The following is a 19927-nucleotide window of genomic DNA, read 5'->3' on the forward strand; positions in this document are numbered from 1 at the left end:
TGTTTTGTAGAGCGCCCGCCATGTTCTGTCTTCAGTGCCGCCGCTCATTAGTGCAGCTCTGGCCGCATCGCATCATCCTGACCCCGCAAACTTATCATAACTCAGGAGCGGGGCTGTGACTGAATTACACAGCCGCAGCCGCGCTCCCATACATTCATCTATTACTATACTGAGCTGTGCGGCTGCGCAGCTCAGTATCGAAATACAGGAAATAGCGGTATCGAACCGTTTAGGGATGCACAGTATCGAAACAGTATCGAAGTTTCGATGCACCGTGCATCCCTACTCTGAACAGCCAGCTTCTTTAGCAATGTCCTTTTGTGTCTTACCCTCCTTGTGGAGGGTGTCAATGACAGTCTTCTGGAACAACTGTCAAGTCAGCAGTATTCCCCATGATTGTGTAGCCTACTGAACCAGACTGTTGGACCATTTAAAGGCTTAGGAAACATGTGCAGGTGTTTGAATGGCACATTTGCATACAAACAACGACACATTCAATTCTGTACACCATACACTTCCATCAGTATGCACCAACGAAAACAACACATAGTACATTCATCTTACCACACCAATATGCCAAAGCTAAAACAAATAAATGATCTCACCATGCTTGATGTGGCGACTTCTCCAAAATGGCTCACTAGAGGTGTTTTTCCTGTCAATAGTTTTTATTGATATACAAAATGCTGTCTGCAAATGTGCAGAGTAAATTCATTAACTAATGAAAAAATGGGTACAGACAATCTGTTTTTATCTATTTTGTGTTGACACAAATGATAATAATAAGGCATCTAAATGACTAACATAACGGACTTAACAGATGCAATTACAAATTCCATTGATTTTAATGAGATTATACAATGCAAGTGTACCTTCCGGTTTGGAAAATCTTGAATTAGGTCTTTTAAATTTGGGCTGTCTGGCAAGCTCATGTTCATTGGAAAGAATTGCTAGGCTGTTTGAACGTTGTTTGCTCATTGTAGAATACAGATAGTTTTTGATCAATGAAAGTTTGCTAAATTTCTGCTCTCCTTCCGCGACTGCAAGTGGGAGAAGATCCGAAGAGCAATGCACACCTCCCTGATTCCTTGATGCAGTTCAGCAAATTCTGTGGACCCAAGTTTTCTGGGAATGTATCGTCATACACTTTACAAAGATGTTGCAGCTCGCAGAGTAAAGATGATGTGCAGTCATAACAGCATGCTGAGAAAAATTCAGTTTCAGGATTGGAGCACATAATTTGCATACATCTTTCATCGATTTGAAGCGCTAATGAAGATCAGAAATTGTTTCCATTGTGACCATAACGACATTAGCTTTGACATGATCTTCAGGATGTATAGCATCATGATGCTTCGACTTTCTTAGGCGCAATTGTTGAGAATTCAATAGTTCCTTTGGAATCTCCATACAATCTGCTAAATATTTAGCTTCAGAGAGCAGAGCAGGTCACTTTTCCCAAAGCAGTTTCATTGCCTCAGAGAAAGTTTTAATGTTGGCGGTTCTTAATTTTTCATTGAAATAGATCTTTATTGAAGTATTTTGTTTCTCTCCTCAAAACCGGTAAGCACTTTTACCCAAAATGTTGCTAAAACTACTAATTGGAAAGATGAAAAATAGTCAGAGACATTGAGCTTCTGAGTGTGCATCACTTGTAAGTTTTTTGGAAGCAAGCACTTTTTCCAGAGCCTTCCGAACACTTGGTAATTTCTAAACGTATTGAACCACCTGGTGTCAGTTAGGCTATTCAAAGACATTACAACTTCTTAAGCAGTGTGTTCCATCTCTCAGGGCCGCTGGTGAACAGACCGTATAGCCTTTTCACACTATTAAAAATGTCTTCATTTCAGGACAGCTTGCAGCAGCATGTACTCCCACAATGTTTAATGAACAGGGACAAAATATAGCTCTTGAATATCTCTCCTGGATTTGGCTTTTACACGTTTAATCCTGCCAGACATGTTTGCTCCATTGTCATATTCCTGACCTCTGCAGTGCTTGAGGTCAATGGCATGTTCACTCAATTTTGAGATCATTTCAGCAATTTCTTCACCAGTCACCTGGTTAAAATAAAAACAATTCCAAGAACCTTTCTTGAATATGCTAACTTCTTTTTTTAGGCTCTCTGTAAACATAGTAAATAGTCAAAGAATGATTTCCAAGGTTCCAAGAAGATTTCTCCAATTCTTTGCTATGTTCCTCTGAATGCCATGTTGCGTGAAGCTAAATGCAGCATCACATCCAAGGGTCTTTCTAGAAGAGCCATAAACTTATTTGCTTACTTTGCTAAACTTCTTTGCATCTCAAAGTCAACACTATGACCACCTATAGACTTTTGAAGTGTTCTCCAACTTCAGTAGGGCCTTCTGTGCTGTGCGGAATGCTCATGCTCCACTAATTTCATGTACAGCCAATGCCATCTGTGCTTTGATGGTTTAAAACCTTCCTTCCGACAGACGATGCTTCCTGTCTTACTTCTGGAGTCAGTAGAAAATGGCATGCAAGTTATACAATACATTACCTTCTTGTTTTTGCTTCATCTTAGCCAACCCTGTAAATTATTCTTCCATCCATTTGAAGACTTGGACATCTGGTCACAGTACTGGGTCTTTCCAATCAATTTCTTCTTGTAATGTCATATAAGGTTGAGTGTGCTCTCCTGGAGAAAGAACACGGGCACAGACATTTGTATCACTCTGCATGCTACAAGACGCTTCATCATTCTTATCTACCAAAACTTCTATGTGAAGATCTGTATTCTCAATATAAGAACGCATTTCCTCTTTCATCTCTGTAAAGAGTGGAAGGCAGCATTTTGTATGAAGAAGATTCTTCTATCATGACAGGATTCCAACACTGAAGAAATGCTTGCAGGCGCAGCCAGCTGGCTGGATGAAGCCATCTATTAAACTATTTGATAAGAAGCTTCTAACTGTATTTCAGATATTTCATGAATTTCAACATCAACTCCCTTGTTGGATTGTGGTTTCTGCATTCCAGTATCACTTTTTTGTTCTTTAGCGTTTTCTCTTCTTCACGCTCTCTTTTCTCCTTGTGTTTTTGAAAGCCAGATTTCTGATGGTAAATTTTTATTTGTCCCAATAGGTATTAACCAACAGAAAAATAATAATGTTTTGCTGTAAAAGTGAGCAGGAATCGGTAGCAATGTATTCCCGGATTATTCTTTCCTTTATGCATTGAGTTGTTCCCCCCCCCCCCCCGTATGCCTGTCTAGTGTCTGGGTGGAAGATCTTGTCTCCCTTTATTATGTGGGAGCACTGTATGCATCTCAAGCATGGAAATGTCCCTTTCTTGGGAGTGCTAAGGAATTGTTGTCTAGATACTTTTTTGTTTGATCCAATATCCGCTCTAACTAATCTGTCTCAAGTTTTTTGTTTTGTTTTTAGTGCGTGGTAAATAAGTGGCCCGGAATTCTTCTATGTGAGAGTATGCTTTTTGAAGTAGAGAACAATGTTTTTTTATTATATGGTGAATTTTAAAGCAGCATGGATGATGTGTATGCACAAAAGATATGCGTTTGGCATCCTATTGTTCCTACTTTGGTTGTCAATCCTGTGTGCTTATGGGATAATCTCATCCGGATAGCCTCTTTCCCTGAATTTTTGGGTTATTTAATTGACCCTGACGGTTTTGAGGCTTGTCATCTACTATCCTGGCAATTCTATCAAATTGTGACTCAGGAGAGATGATTTAGTGGCCAACGGGTGACAGCTGGTGAAGTGTAATAGGCTATTCCTATCCGTGTCCTTGGTGTAAAGGTCTGTACTAAGTTTGCCATTAGTGTCTTTGTGGGCTATGGTGTCTAGAAAACTTAGTGATAGTTCATTGTAATTTACTGTGAATTGTAGTTCTGGCCAAATTGAGTTCAGATAGATTAAGAATTGTAACAATGTGGCAATAGGGCCATTTCAAAGGCAGAATATATAATCGATATAATGTTTCCACAGTGATGCATGCATGGAAAAAAGGTTGTTCGTATGTACAAATTGGTCCTCAAATAAGGCCATATAGCAATTGGCATATGGTGGTGCCACATTTGAGTCCATCGCGGTTTCTTGTTTTTGTACATAGTATGTGTCTTCAAATAAGAAATTTTCAGTCCAAATTGTCTCCAGCAGATCTATACATAACTCAGTTATCTTATGATCCTTGTCTGATTTAACCATAATTTCGTGTATTGCATTCAGTCCTTTGTCATGTCTAATAGATGTGTATAGACTGCTTCCATCTCATGTGATTAGAATAGTCCCAGTAGGGACTATGTTTATGTTGCGTATTGTAGTGAGAAAGGATGAGGTATCTAGTAAAAAGGATGTTGTGTTTTTCACCAAGGAGGTTAATATTTTCTCAAGATGGATAAGGGTGAAAGAATGAATTCCGTGGATGCCACGATTGGACGGCCTGGTGGTTTCTCTAAACTCTTGTGTATCTTGGGGAGAATATAGAATACAGGAGTGATGGGGTGTTTGGTAAGGAAATTGACCGTGTCTTGTTCTATTGTGCCTTTCCCTAAGTGTTGTTCCAAAAGGCCCCTAACTTTCTCTGCAATACGACGTGTGGGGTCGTGATTAATGATGTCATATACAGTGTCATCTCTTAGCTGTGTGTGTATTTCATGTGTGTAGTCTCTCTTGTTCCTGAGCACTAGGGCTCCGCCCTTGTCCGCTGGTTTTACTATAAGTTCTTTATCTTCCATCTCTCCTGTCTATCTACGTTACTCAAATTAGCCTGACTTTTGTAATGTCCTAAGTTAAAATCATGTTGAAACATTTCGATGTTCTAATGGAAAAAAAGGATAAACAGGCAGCACTGTTTTCCAAATACATGCAATCAGGGTGCAATATTCCCGTTTGGACACGTGACCAGTGTCCCCAGATAGCAAGTCAAATTCTCCAAAATACGAGACAGCACACCTTGATAGTGAAAAAGTGGATTTATTCACCACATGCAACGTTTCAGCCCTACTCCATGACGCCTTTCTCAAGCATAACAAAACATGTGAATAGTGCACATATAAATACCCATTTCCTGGGTTTGAATAGCTAATACAAATTCTCATAAAACTTTGTGTGTCAATCACTGACAAGTGTAAAAAACAGTAATACACATACTTATTAATACAATAATTCTATTTCTTCAAACTTATAACAAACATTGTTTGTCATTTCTTGTATATATAGTATAAAGTGCTAATTAATGCAGTGCAGGTGTTTTAAAATTACGATCAAGATTGTTTACATTCAGAAGCGACTCATGGTTACCGGATACCCTCATTGTTAGAACATCCTGTGTTTTATGTTCGACTTTTCTATGTCTTTAGGGCGCATGCTCGGACTCTAGTTCCGTATACGCCTACCTAATCTCCATAGTGCAACTGAGTCCTGGAACGCACAGCATGACAAGCACGTCCATTGCTCAACATACATCATACGCATGCTCAGTAGAGCATTCCGTACCTGGTTAGTGTTGTTCAAAATTCATAAGGAGAAACCTTTTAACGCTTAGCTACCTTTCTTTACTGTCTGTATTATATGCATAAGTTTGTTTTAACCCCACAAAAAATTACACTATATCAGTGCTCGATAATTATAGGTATGTGTGTTTATGTAAATTACCCATAGTTTGGGGAATACTGTTTGACTAGTCCAAATTATCGCAGTATTCTGCTTCAAACGAACTTAAGATGGGGAACCCAAACACAAAAATTGCCCAGTCACGGCATTTATACTATGTATGTCTTATCTACTCTAGTAACATATATCACATGTCGCTAACCATTATCTGACTCAGGTACATCTATGGAGAAAAAGTAATTAAATTACACAAGGATTTATAAACAGGGAAAAAAACCTTTTAAATTCACCCATTCTCTTTATATTTCGAGGGGATCCGTATCAGGTGAGTCTTTCAATCTTGAGGATCAGACAGTTTCTATCTGTAATAAAAAAAGTTAGAATTAGAATACATAATATATTCTTTAACAATATTTTGCAAAATATGATTATTTAAGAAATATGCACATGATGTTAGACCAACCCCAACACCGGCATGGAGAGGAGACCCCAGAGCCAGATCTACCTTCCCCTAACCAATCCCTTTCAACTTAAAATCCACATTTAAACCAAATGGCCGTAATGTATTTAATTTGAAGATCCATTGTAACTCTCGTCTGGGTTTCACTATATGGTCAATTATCCTAAAGCGCAAATCGTTCTCTGTATGGCCAGCCTCAGAAAAATGTTTGGACACTGGTAAATCCAATAGTTTATTCCTGATTGTAAATCTGTGGTTGTTCAACCGCGTTTTATACTCCAGTGTCGTCTCCCCTATATAAAACAGATTACAGGGGCACTGCAACCAATAAATAACATGATCCGACATACGTCAGGTAATGTTTAATTCGAAATTCTTCTCCAGTAAAGGGATGTGTAAACACTTCTCCCTTCAACATATATGTACAATTGATGCAGTTTAGGCATGGGAAGCAACCAAGTTTTTTTGTTCCCAAGAACGTCTGTCTGGTCTCCCTAATACCACCTACATCAGCCCTTACCAATATATCCTTAAGATTATACGATCGTTTGTACGACATTAAAGGTGGTAGATCAAATTCTGGAACATATTTCAAATTACTCTTCAGAATTGGCCAATGTTTTCGGATTATCGCAGCTACACTATTACTTGATTGTGCATATGTGGATATTAAAGGTATCCTTTTACATATGCCCGTTTTGTTATTCATTTTGTTATTCACTTTCCCAGACGGGAACTCTATGGTGTTTCAGCAGTTTCTTTGGATAACCCCTAAAGGAAAGAAAAGTAGATCCGGAGTTTTTTTGTATATAAAATATACTTGTTTCTCTTAAAAAAATAGCTTTAGAAAAAACATAAATGTACAGACAATATATATAAAAAGTAGCAAGTGTACTGAATTTTTGATGCTCATTCATAGCCTGTATCCAGTATCGTTAGGTGATACGACATTAACAGCAGTTCATGCGTGTATATAATGAATAAAGAGTGTTCATCAATTTTTATGTCTAGAGATCCTTTCCAGTTAGTGATCAACAGGTAATAATAAGTGACCAACAGGTACAAGAGTATGGTTCTCAATGCCCCCCTACCCGTATGGATGTCATCCGTTTTCTCTGACAACCTTTAAAGCTCTCCTTGTATGTATAAAGGATCTCCTCTGTGAACTCTCGTAGTATAGATAAAATCTCCCAACGCGTTTCCTCACGGCCACATGATTCTTCAGGGGAGAGGGGCCATACCCAGCTAAATCCAAATTTTCAGGAGTGCTGGAGCAAATCAAACAGGCTGTATGTCTGCAGGCGTGCTTGCAGTGGCAAGAAATCGCTCAGGTACGTCTGTAGTTCCTTATCTGGCGCCTGTTTCCTGACGTCAATGGTAGGGAATTCCCTGTCGTCTATAAACCCACAATGGTTCCTCCCCTTCCCCTAACACACCCCCATGACGTCAGTGGGCTTGTGTCAGTGGAGGAGCGATGATTAATCTACACCGCAAAGTGTACTAATAGTATATGCCGTCCGTGTGGACATCGCTCCTTGTGTAGATGGGAACAGTAAGTCTCTCCTTCTCAAGGAGAGAGAAAGCAGATCTCTTCACACATCGGCGCTCTAGCGTGCGCGGCTGTGGAGATACGTGTTCCCATAGAAACGAGACGCTGAGACAGTCTCGTCTGGAGGAGAAGACCCAGCTGCTGCTGTAATTGCAGCATGAGTCTTCCAACTGCTTTCTGTCTGAACCCACTACGTGAAGTCAAAGGTCGTGGAATCAGACCAATGTAGGGAAAACACCCTCATGTGTATATATATGAAGAGGGGGAGGGAGGAACATGACTGCACGTCATATGGTGATAAGGAGGGGGTTTACTAAGGTATGCAAGGGAATCAGTGAATTTTAACCCTCGCAGTTCTGTCCATTTTCAGGGATCCTTGTTGAGGAGTCCACTCATATGGATTAGAGAAAGATCATATGATCAATATTTAAATAGGATATTTAGTGGCAATGAGAAATGTCATATGTAAAAGATTACACTGCATTTCTCAAGTTTTTAGCAAAGGCGAAAATATGGTTGATGAGGTGGGGGTTTGTTAAGGTATATAAGGGAATCTGAATTTTTTAACCTTTGCAATTCTATCCATTTACAGGAATCCTTATTGTGGTGTCCGCTCTTAAGGATTAAAGGTAGATCAAGTGATCATTATTTAAATGGGATATCTAGTAGCCATGAGTTGTGTTCTACATAAAAAATGTATTATGATGCATATCTCGAGTTTTTTTTGGGCAGAGGCGAAGATATTCAAAAGCAATTTTTATGATTATTTTGAGATTACTTTTAGTCTAGATAAAGCACGTATAATCGAGTTGTTCGTTTAGTCCGTGCGGTGTAACCGATCCTAATTTGAAAATCCATCTAGTTTCTTTTTGCAATAATATTTTTTCTATGTCGCCCCCTCTAATGGATGGTTGTAATCTCTCCAGTACAATAAATTTCAAGCAATTTGTCTCCCCTTTATGCTCAAGGTGGACATGAAAACCAAAGATAATACCCGCGGAGGGATTTAACTCATTAGTAATAGTACAATATCTGATATTCAGACTGTTAAGCGTAATGTATCTATATAGGTGAATTATACTAATGAGAAACAATCTGTGGTAATGACCAAGTAACCTTGGTGCGTTGATCAAAATGTAACTATAGAAATACCCGAGAAAGAGGAAATGATCAACTTAAGCACAACAATATTCGAGATATAAAAATATAAACTTTATTACATATTAGACATAACAGAGTAAAAAAGATGAGTCACAATGAAAAAAGGCATCACCCATTGCTGAACCATGATTGTTACGTTAGTTGTCATAAACATACGTTAATTGCTGAAGTAGGGTTATATAAACACGTATATACCAGAACCTCTCAAAAAGTAACTACCAAGCGGTCTGCAGAGTCTATCACAGTAATTACTGAAGGTAAAAAAGTGCTGAAGATATAATAGTTACTATACAGTGTTATATTATGTGCACAAGGAAAAGGTCAATGATTACTGTGCTTAGAGGCTGGTAAGTGGTGAACTGCCAGATGAAGCATGGCAGATACGTGTCAAAAACAATGATTACCTACCCAAGGTCATGGTGACACACAGGAGACGCCCACACCCGACGCGCGTTTCGGCAAATGCCTTCGTCTGGGGGTGGCTACATCCTGGCGGGACCCCCACATATATACCCTCTCACACATGTGCTGCCAATCACGGACCATATCGGACGGAGCGGAAGGAGGATAGCGGCGCCAGATGGGGGTACAAAGATGGAAGCCGCCCCACTTCCGGTGGCCGCGTCATCAGGGAGGATGTGGGGCGGCGATGACTGACAACGCCTCCCACATGCTACCCTGGCCATAGACAGCGGATGGAAGGGTGCGTCGACCACTCCCCCCCCCCCCCCCAAGCCAGCGCTCCCCCCCACCGCAGAGTCCAGTGTCCGTAAGTGCAGCACATTGGAGAGGAGGCAAGTGTCTGATATACGACAAATGTGGAGAACTATGCGTACATGCATCAGATTCAATAAATGTATATGTGTGAAACAGTGTGATCTATTTAAAAAAGTGTTTTATTAAACAAGGGATATAAAAGCATGTGCAGGAATATATCAATACTGCACACACGGAGAATGTTAAAAGATTTATTTAATGAGGGAACGACAAGTGCATTTAGGAACTGATATCAAAGTGAATAAATAATAATAAATATAGTCAGGAAACAATTAAAAGTGCAAGAAAAAAAGAGGGGGAAGACGGTCCAGATATAAACTAGAATAAATAAATAAATTAAGGGACCGATATACGTAATTGTGGTAAAACGAGAAAGGGAGTGTGGTCACCTGACCATCAAGGAGCAGAAAGTTCCAAGGGGAAGATGATATACGATATAAAAAACATATAGGTTAAATGGAGTGAAAGGCAGTGAGGAGTAAATATATATATGAATGTACGTAACTAGACATGCATTAATATTGCTGAAACAGTATCACATATAAAAATTGTAAATTAAGAACAGGTCTATACAAAATATATAACAATCAAGGACGTAAATAGATGTGACAACACAAATATATAATGAGTGGCGATAGTAAACAGAACCCCCCAGGGTCATATAAAGGGATAATGAATAAATATAAATATCGACCCATATATATATACATTAGCAAAATTTATTAAATAATAAGGAATAAGAATAAAACACACATATACACAAAATGTCCAATTTCTTAATTTCTTCTTGTATTCTTTCAGTCTAGGTCCGCTCGTTAACTCCTTTATAAATTATATGTTGCCTATCCTAGATGTGAAAGGATAAAAAAGAGGGTAGTCAACCACATGTAAAATTACCGAATATGAATCGGTTAAAAACCAGGACCCACTTGGAGTCAATGGTTATAGAAATGGAGCGAAGCTCAAAGATTCATTCAGACCGTATGGGTGCATTGTCCCGAGGGTCCATATCCAACGGGTCTCGCATTGTGCCAATTTTTGTTTCACAGCACCACCCCTCATGCCCGTTATGATATGGTCTATCCCTCTCACCTTCAATTTGGATGAGTCGCACGAATGGTGTAACTTAAAATGGCGGGCCACTAGTTTCATGTCATCCAAATTATCCACTCCTGTCGCTCGCCTGATATCTGCCATATGTTCCCTTACCCGGGTCTTCAGTTCCCTAGAGGTAAGTCCAACGTAAATTTTAGGACAGGGGCATGTCGCATAATACACCACTGCTTTTGTGGTGCAAGATATTGAGTGAGTAATGTTAAATGTCTTGGTACCTGAAGCGTTTACAAATGTGGATACCTTCTCAATATTGGGGCATGCGACACAGTGTCCACAGGGATTGCAGCCCCATTTCGGGCCCTTGGTCCCAAAGGGATACTTCGTCCTAATTGGTTCGTAGTGGCTCCCTAGTGGACATGGCGGGATACAGATTTATCCCTTTTATTTATAATGTCCCCACGGTGTTCAAGAACTCTTCTCCTCCATTCTCTTGTGATTTTACCCACGTAGTCTAGTCGGCAGGGGCAAGTTATTTTTATAGATTACATTTTTGGAGCTACAGTTTGCAAAATTCTTTATGGGATAACTAATGCCCGTGAGGGCACTCGTGAAGGCTTTAGCCACTTTCACCAGTGTACATGCTTTACAATGCCCGCACTTATAGCATCCATTGACCTTCTTGTCCAGCCAACATCCTTCTCTTTTTATGTTGCTAAGGTGATTGTGGACGACACGGTCTCCTATACTTCTACCCTTTCTGTACGTGATCTGTGCCTGGGAGGTTATGGCCTCCTTGACATCACAATCTAACTGAAGGATAACCCCTAGAAATAAATTTACCACCCATCTCTTCCAATCTGCTTGCTGTTTTTTCCTCACCCTCCACTATTGGCTATAGGGAATTGCCCTCACCAGTCGTCTTGGGTGATTGCTCTCAAACTTCAGCAGATTATTACGATCTGTTGTCAATCCTGTGTCACATTTTGTTATAGTAGTATCTAGAAACTATGCATGTTGTTGTCTACCAACGTAAACTTGATATCCATATCTATACCATTCATGTATTCATGGAACATACTCAGTTCTGCCACAGTGCCCAGCCAAATGAAAAAAATATCATCTATGTATCGCCACCACCTCAGAACATGTTCGAAGTGGTGGGATACATAGACGGACTCTCTCTCCAATGTTGCCATATAAATGTTGGCATATGTGGGCGCCATGTTGGCACCAATTGCCGTCCCCCTCAGCTGTCCATAAAATTGGTCCCTGAATAAAAAGTAATTCTGCCTCAGGACAACCTTCAATAGTGAAAGGAGAAAATCAATACACTCAGATGTATATTCACCCGTGGAGAGGACTCTATGTAATGCTGACAAACCTCTGCTGTGGTCAATCGATGTGTATAAACTAACGACATCAAACGAACACAACAGGGCTGTCATAGGAATCTGTATACCTTTAATCTTGATTAAAAAATCTGCGGTATCTCGTATATAGGAGGGCACCTCCATCGCATATTTGCAAAGTATTTTATCTAGGAAAATTGAAATATTACCAAAAATGGACCCAATGCTGGACACTATTGGTCTCCCCGGTGGGTTGACGAGGGACTTATGGATTTTAGGGAGTATGTATATGATAGGTGTTATAGGATATTGAAGAAAATAGTTTTCTCAAATTCTCATCAATAATATCATTCGTGGCTACTCTATTAAGTAATCTATCAATATGTTTCCCTATATTGAACTTAGGGTCATTAGTTAACATACCGTACACTTGTTGGTCTCGAAGTTGTCTCATAATCTCCTCTATATACTTATTCGTGTCCATCACTACAACTGCTCCCCCCTTATCCGCCGATTTAATGGTAATATTTTTATTCTCTCTTAATTGTGTAAGTGCCTCCATCTCAACTGTGGTCATATTTGGATGTTTAAACTTGGATGTCCTCGAGTTCACTCTCAAGCTGTCCACATCTAATTTAATAGCTGTCTTGAAGGTTTCAATAGCTACCACATTGCTGAAGGGGACAAAATCACTCTTCAGGGAGAGATCAAAATCAGTAAGTCTAAGTTCCCTAGGCAACTCAACTCTAGGCTCATGGTTCTGTTCTGCAAACCAAGCTTTTAATTTAATGGTACGAAAAAAAAATTGTAAGTCCAATTCCAAATTAAACCAATCCGTTTTACTCGTTGGACAAAATGACAACCCCTTATCAAGTACAGATAGTTGTGCTTCTGTAAGTGAAACTGAGGAGATATTTACCACGAGTGTTTTAGGTGAGAGTCCATCTTGCGAAGGACTTGGGTTCTTGTCGTTATCTGCTTGGGTGTCCTGGGGTGTCTGGCGTTTTCGTTGCTTGCAGTGTTTCCTGCCTCCACGTCTGGTTCTTTGTTGGTGGTATTTGGCTGGGATTGTCACCTCCTCTCTGATGTTCCACCTAAAAAATCACGAACACGATCACCGTTGCTTGTAGAGTAGCTGATACCCCTCGTATCTTGTCCCCCATCTGGTCTTCTACGTCTATTTTGGGAGCAATAATTTCCAACATAGCGGCGATAATTCCTCTGTTCCAACTGCCAATTATAGATGTTTCCGTTCATATAGTCATCCAGATCTCTTTGCTATTTCTGGCGTTTAGTTTCTTCCAAACCAGAGCGGAACTTGTCCAGATGAGTATTTAGTTTAGTCATATAATCGTCAAAATCTTGGATAGATAAAGATGTTTTTAGTGTAGTCTCAATATTAACCACTTTCTCTTGTATTGAATGTAGATCAGTTTGAAAAAACTCGATATTAAGTAGCAATATTTATTTGAGATTTGAATAAACTTTGTGCAAAAATCATTATTCTGAAAAAACAAATTTGGTCTCATCTGTGATCTCATGCCCCTAGGTATACGATGTGATCTCAAGTACTCACTCAGAGTGGACAAATCTGATGAATGTTTCAAAAGGTGGGGAGTTCTTTGGTGGAGAAAACCTGCTTTTGTTTCTCAGACCAAGACTTTTGGAGCTTATGGGCGAGGGTGGGATGGGGTTTGTATGAGCTTCTGGTTTCCTCCTTCTTGGAGAAGTGCACCCGAAGTCTTAGTGATCTGAAGAATCTATCCATGTCCAGTTGAAAAAGGTCATACCAATATGATGGACAGAATGATAGACCTTTCTGGAGGAGATTTAATTGGGCCGGGCCTAGGGATTTGGAGGATATATTTACTACTATCTAATCGGTATTTATCTCACCTTAGACCTGGTCGTCATGGTATGCCCCCCGTCTTCTGTGACATTTGCCTCCCCTCCTCGTCCTCTTCTTGGCCTCCGGCCTAGGCTCTGGCCTAAAAAAGAGTTGGAGCGTTGCCGGTAGAAATTTGAGCTCTTGCTTCCAGATCCCAAATGTGAGATGGTGGAACATATCCTCTGTACAAAAAAACAAAAACACCACCCCGATATTCTGATATTATTAGCCCTACCAGCTCTATTAGGGGATTCTCAAGAGGCTACAATAATCGTCCAGTTTCTGAAATTCTATCCCGGGATTCCATGTTCTGTGAAATCTGTCATATGTATTGTTCGAACAAGAGATTAAGTTCGTCATTTGCATAATATCATTAACTTTGGAAACCCATAGGCAGAGCGAAGGAGCCTCTGTTTTCTTCCACATTAATGGAATACACATTCTCGCAGCCATAATTAAGAAACATAGCGATAATCGCTTGAGAGAAATAAGGGGAGTCTCGCCATGACAGGAGGAACAATGCGGGGTTCATAGATAATTCCACTCCGAGGATCTTGTTAATAATTTCTCTTCCTTCCCAAAAGGGAAGCAACAAGTGGCATGACCAAAAAATATGAAGGAGTGCACCAATTTCGCTTTCGCATCTCCAACATTTTGGGTCTGCAGATGGGAAAAAAGTCTTTAAACGTGACACAGGATTTACGTGTCAAAGTAAAAATCTTTTGTCTCTGATTAGCAGTAAAATAAATTTTAAGGTCTACTTCCAATTGAAGCATGAAAGGTGGAGGCAGTTGTCCTGGAAGATGCTGCATTTATTACCAAATTCATAGAAATTGCGCCTGCATCTAGTTAGGGTGGCTTTTGCCTTATCATTTAAGAGAGAGCGTAACTCTTCTTGTTTTTGCAGGAGATTAATTCATATCTCCTCATCAAGAGAAGATTTATGATGTTTTTCCAAGTCTTGAATTTGAGAAAGTAAATTAGTGATCGCTTCAGTGCGCTCACGTTTAATTCTGGAGACTTGCTGGATTAGAACTTCATAGATGACACATTTATGCGCCTCCCATAGGGTACAGGGGTCTATATCGTCTGTGTCGTTTGAGAAGTACTTCACAACAGCTTGTTTAACGAACCCATAGATCCCTTGGTCCTTCAACAGGAAGACATTCAATTGCCACTGTGAAGAAATAGGATGTATAAGGGAAAATGTCAGCATAATAAGTGCATGATCTGAGAAAATAATTACCATTATTGATGAGGAGCGTAATGAGTGAAGCGAATGGTGTTTTATAAAGAAATAATCTAATCTAGAGTACATATCATGTACCGCAGAATAAAAAGAGTGATTTCGTCCTAAAGGATATTAGCAGCGCCAAGTATCTACCAGGGGGTGTTCATATAGAATAAGTTTCGGATACCGAAGCTGAGGGCGAGAAATATTGGAGGAGCCTGTTGTGGTGTCTAGAAATCTCCTCCCAAAATCCAAGTCCCCTCATAGAACTCCTCTAGAGCTTCTAAATAGCCAGCTAAGGCAGAGCCTTGACCTGAGTTGGGTAAGTAAAAAGAGGCAAATGTAAACACCTGAGACATTATGCGACCTTTGACCAAAAGCATTCTACCTGCATTGTCGGTGCGAAACTCCATAAATTCCCATGGAACAGAGCTAGAAAACAGTATGCTCGTACCCTTTCAGTGTGTGTCAGAAGTAAAACTGTGATATGCTGTAGGGAACCCTATACTAGAGCGCTTAAATGGTTGTATGAGCAAAGGTGAGTCTCCTGTAAGAACGCGACATGCAGATGATGGCGCTTTAGGAGCCGCATCAGAATTGGGCGTTTTTCTGGACTATGAAGTCCCTTAAAGGGAATGTGTTGCCAGAAAAACATGTTTTTTTTTTAAAAATTAAACATTTAGTGTGTGGGTGATTAAACATGGTTCAAATTTTTTTTATTTTTTTCACGAGTCAGGAAATAGTCAGGAAATATTATAAATTAATTCTAATTTATAATACTACCCATTTTTGGTCACTAGATGGAGCTATTCCCAAAATTGCAGCATTGCAACAATGGGTTAAAAGCCCTCGCTCTAGTGAGCTCTCAGCATCCCCCCCTCCTTTATCCTGGCTAGTGCCGGGATAAACGAGGGGTTTGAACGGTGTAACCTCCTACGCTGTGTGTCGCCATTTTTTGAGCTAACACACAGCGTAGTAGGTTTACATACAGTAGTAAACACACACAAACAAGAACATACATTGAAATCTCTTACCTGCTCCTGCCGCCGCGGCTCCCTCCGGCCCGTCCGCTCCGTTTGCTGCCGCTGGTCCAAGTGCACAAATCCGGAAGCCGCGACCGGAAGTAGTAATATTACTGTCCGGCCGCGACTTCCGGTCCACAGGAAAATGGCGCCGGACGGCGCCAATTTCGAATTGGACTGTGTGGGAGCGGCGCATGCGCAGTTCCCACACAGACGCCGTACACTGAAGTCAATGGGACGGGAGCCGTTCGCAGTCCCTATGGGACTGTGGCTGCCGTATTCCATGTCTGTATGTGTCGTTAATCGACACAGACAGAAATGGAACAAAAAATGGCAGCCCCCGTAGGGAAGAAAAAGTGTAAAAATAAGAAAAAGTAAAACACAAACACACAAATTAATATAAACGTTTTTAATAAAGCACTAACATCTTTAACATATAAAAAAATAATTTGTGATGACACTGTTCCTTTAACGTTTAGTGAACCCACCACTAATTCAGTTTCAGGGGGGAGGGACATGCTGGTGAGATAAAAGTAGAAGAAAAGAGAGTACAAAAGTGGAGAGAAAGAGAGGAGAGAAGAAAAAAAAAAAAGGGGAGGGGGCAAGGAAAGAAGAAGCACAAAGGCTTGGTTCTCGGGTGACTTTCCCAAGAATACCAACTCTCTAGCAAGAAAAAATAAAGGGAGTCGGGTAAAAATAGCACATAAATAAAATATAACGAAATAAAAAAAGGGGGGTAAAAAGGGGCTCAATAAAAAGAGAGAAAGAGAAGCAAGAGGGGATACTAACGGCCTCCAGGCATCCCAGGCTGATACAATGACAAAAATATTTATTCATGAACTTATAGATATAGAAGAATGTCCTATATTTTCCACTCTCAAAATAACAACCGTATAGTATAGAAAGCCAGCTCAGTCTTTTCAATATCTGTTGGTGAAGTAATTGCCGTGACCACAGCTGTAGGATCCTAAGATAGAAAATCAGAGACCGAGTTCAGTTTGCTCCTGCGTCGGCGTTGTGAAGAAAATGGTAGACTCGTAGTAGTTTTTTTTTTAACAATTAGGTGAAAAGGGTGACCCCACCGGTATGTACCCCCTGAGTCACATATTTTGGCCAGTACTGGTTGAAGCATACGTCTCATTTGAAGAGTACGTGCTGAAACATCTGGAAAAATCTTTACCATAGAACCATCTAAATGTATTTAGCCATCATTTCAGGCCTTTCTGATGATCAATTATTTATCTATAAAATAGTGCGAACGGCAGATATTATCTTGGGGGGTATCTTGATCCGAAGGAATATCTCTAGATATAGAATGAATTCTATCTATCATGAATGTAGCATCAGGCGGTCTTTGAGTTATAATGTTGAAGATAGTAGTTACCCTCCGTAGGAGATCTACTTGTGGGCCCAGCTCTGTAAGGCCTTTCAGGCGTATATTATTCTTGCGGTCTCGATTCTCTTGGTTGTCCAGTTGGAGAGACAAGTTTTGGAATTGTTGGCGAGAGGTGGACACTTCATATTCCAGAGCCATTACCCGTTTATCTAATGTAGCAAGATCACTTTCAACTTTAGTGGTTCTGTTGGCTATTTTGTCTACTTCCACCTTAATTCCAGATATTACCTCCAGTTGAGATTGTTCGAGCTGTGGAATGGCCGAGACTAAATCACTTTTAGAAGGAACAGCCTGCATTAACTCTTTAAGTGATTGCAACTCCATATGAATATTCATTTGAGCCGGTGTTTAGTTGCAATTGCCTGAGGTCTCATGGGGGCACTCATTGTAGATAAGTCTCGTGATTCTCGTAGGTCTTGTGAATCTTGATATCAGAGGTATATTTTCGAGAGCAAGAGATAGAGCCTCGGGGGCTAGGACCGTAGATAATGCTTTTTCCATTGCAGAGATGACAGTAGTAGTATTGCTATTAGTATCAATAATAGTATCAGTAGTGTTAATATTAGTGTTAGTGGCATTAGAGGTGAACGGTAAAAGATTCCCTGTAGAGAGATATATGTCCAGACCTGGGTTGCGACCTTGAGAGGAAGATCTATTAGATAAGCAGGAAGGACGAGATAGAGCTCCCCTGTTTCTTCTGGACATCGTAGTCCTCTGCATCCGCATAAAATAGTGTAATACCACGATATTATATGGGATTGTTATAAGGGTTATGGATACTGGTTTCCAAGGTCAGTTGCCAATGCTCCGTTCAAGTCCAAAGCCGAGGCAAATGTAGAATGATATAAATTAGTATAGTAGACATATAGATATATAGGGAGTTAGAGAGGTCAGAGTGCTTATAGCTATAGATTTCCAACTATATAGTTTGTGTAAAAATTTTGCAGTAATTCGTTACTTTGAGACCAGACAGTAATACCGGTCAGTAATACCCTTCAGTAATTCAGTACAGCTTCAAGTTAACTTCATTGTCATTGTAGTTTCAGTGTAACTACAATAGATTCTTTATATTTTCATAGCAACCATAAAGTTTTCAGAGGTAAATGTATCAGTGTACGGACTCAATAGAAAGTCTATGAGCCCGTACACCGATACATCGGCTCTCCGGAAAAAGCCGAACAAACACGAAGCGGCTGAGCTCTCTCTCACATGGAGCGCTTCAGCTGCTTCTTTCTAGCGATTGGTGGGGGTCTCCGTGCTCGGACCCCAACAAACCAAACTTCTGACATGTCACTATGAATGTCAGATGTTTATCAAACGTTTAGCTACACTTTAAACAGTGATTCAGAGAAATGGTTTCCTCTAAAGCATTAATCCAAATCCTCTGTAATATACTCTGCATAAAAACCACAGCAATCTCAAAAATGCAGGGACAGACAGAGAGAGAGGGATCTATGCGCAACAAGAGGGACTCAGTGTGCTTAATATATTCACTGATCAGCATGTTTCACAGGCTCTTTCACACATTTCCACAAACTATCTTCTCAGAATAGCTTGTTACAATAGCTGTTACTTTGTATCAATCTGCTCGCAGCTGACAGAACTCTCTGCCTCACGGCTCCATAGTTCACATAGTTGTTTCACCCGCTAATACATACTATCTGCCAGAGAAGTTTTCCTTTGAACCACTTTAGTCCAGTTCCAAAATAGTTCAGTATGCAGGGTTTACTGATAGACTGGGACGATCTCACCATGCAGTCCTGCTCCCTGTTCCCTGCTTTGTTTCTGCTCCACACCGTCCGGCACTACACAGCTTTACTCTCTCTTGGCTTTCCTGGTCAGTCTCTGAGCTCCACTCTGCTGCTCGGTCTATGCACCCTGCACACTGTGCTCCACATTTGCCACGTAAAACTCTCAACCTCCATAGTCACTGTACTACTGCACTCCACATGACGCAGAGTCCTGGAAGTTCCACCTCCTCATCCATCTCTCTAGGAGCATGCCATCAGGAGCCGGACACTTATAGAGTTAACCATGGTACCTCCATCTGTATCGATAGTCCGTCCTCGCATTATTTAATTTCTGCCTATAACTTAATCTCTCATCAAAGATGGTGGAGGCCCGCTGACGCCACTTCCGGCAGTAACCCACTGCTGATGTACGATGTCGTCATGATTGACACACACGTGCATCACATGACCGGAAACCGAAAGTATCCGGGAGTCCTTATTATGAGGAGAGCCGCATGATTATGTCAGCGCCCTCATCAGAGGTTATCCGCACTTCTTTGCGCCGTCACACCGACTCACTAGTATAAAGGAGGTATATCAATGACAATACACATCTATACATGTATTCATCATATTGCATGCAATAGAGCTGATAATAACAATGGAACTACGCATACTTAGGAGTGGTTTGTTTATCCATGTGTCTAATTTACA

This window comes from Rhinoderma darwinii, chromosome 1 (genome assembly GCF_050947455.1).
Source record: "Rhinoderma darwinii isolate aRhiDar2 chromosome 1, aRhiDar2.hap1, whole genome shotgun sequence".
In the NCBI taxonomy this organism is placed as follows: Eukaryota; Metazoa; Chordata; class Amphibia; order Anura; family Rhinodermatidae; genus Rhinoderma; species Rhinoderma darwinii.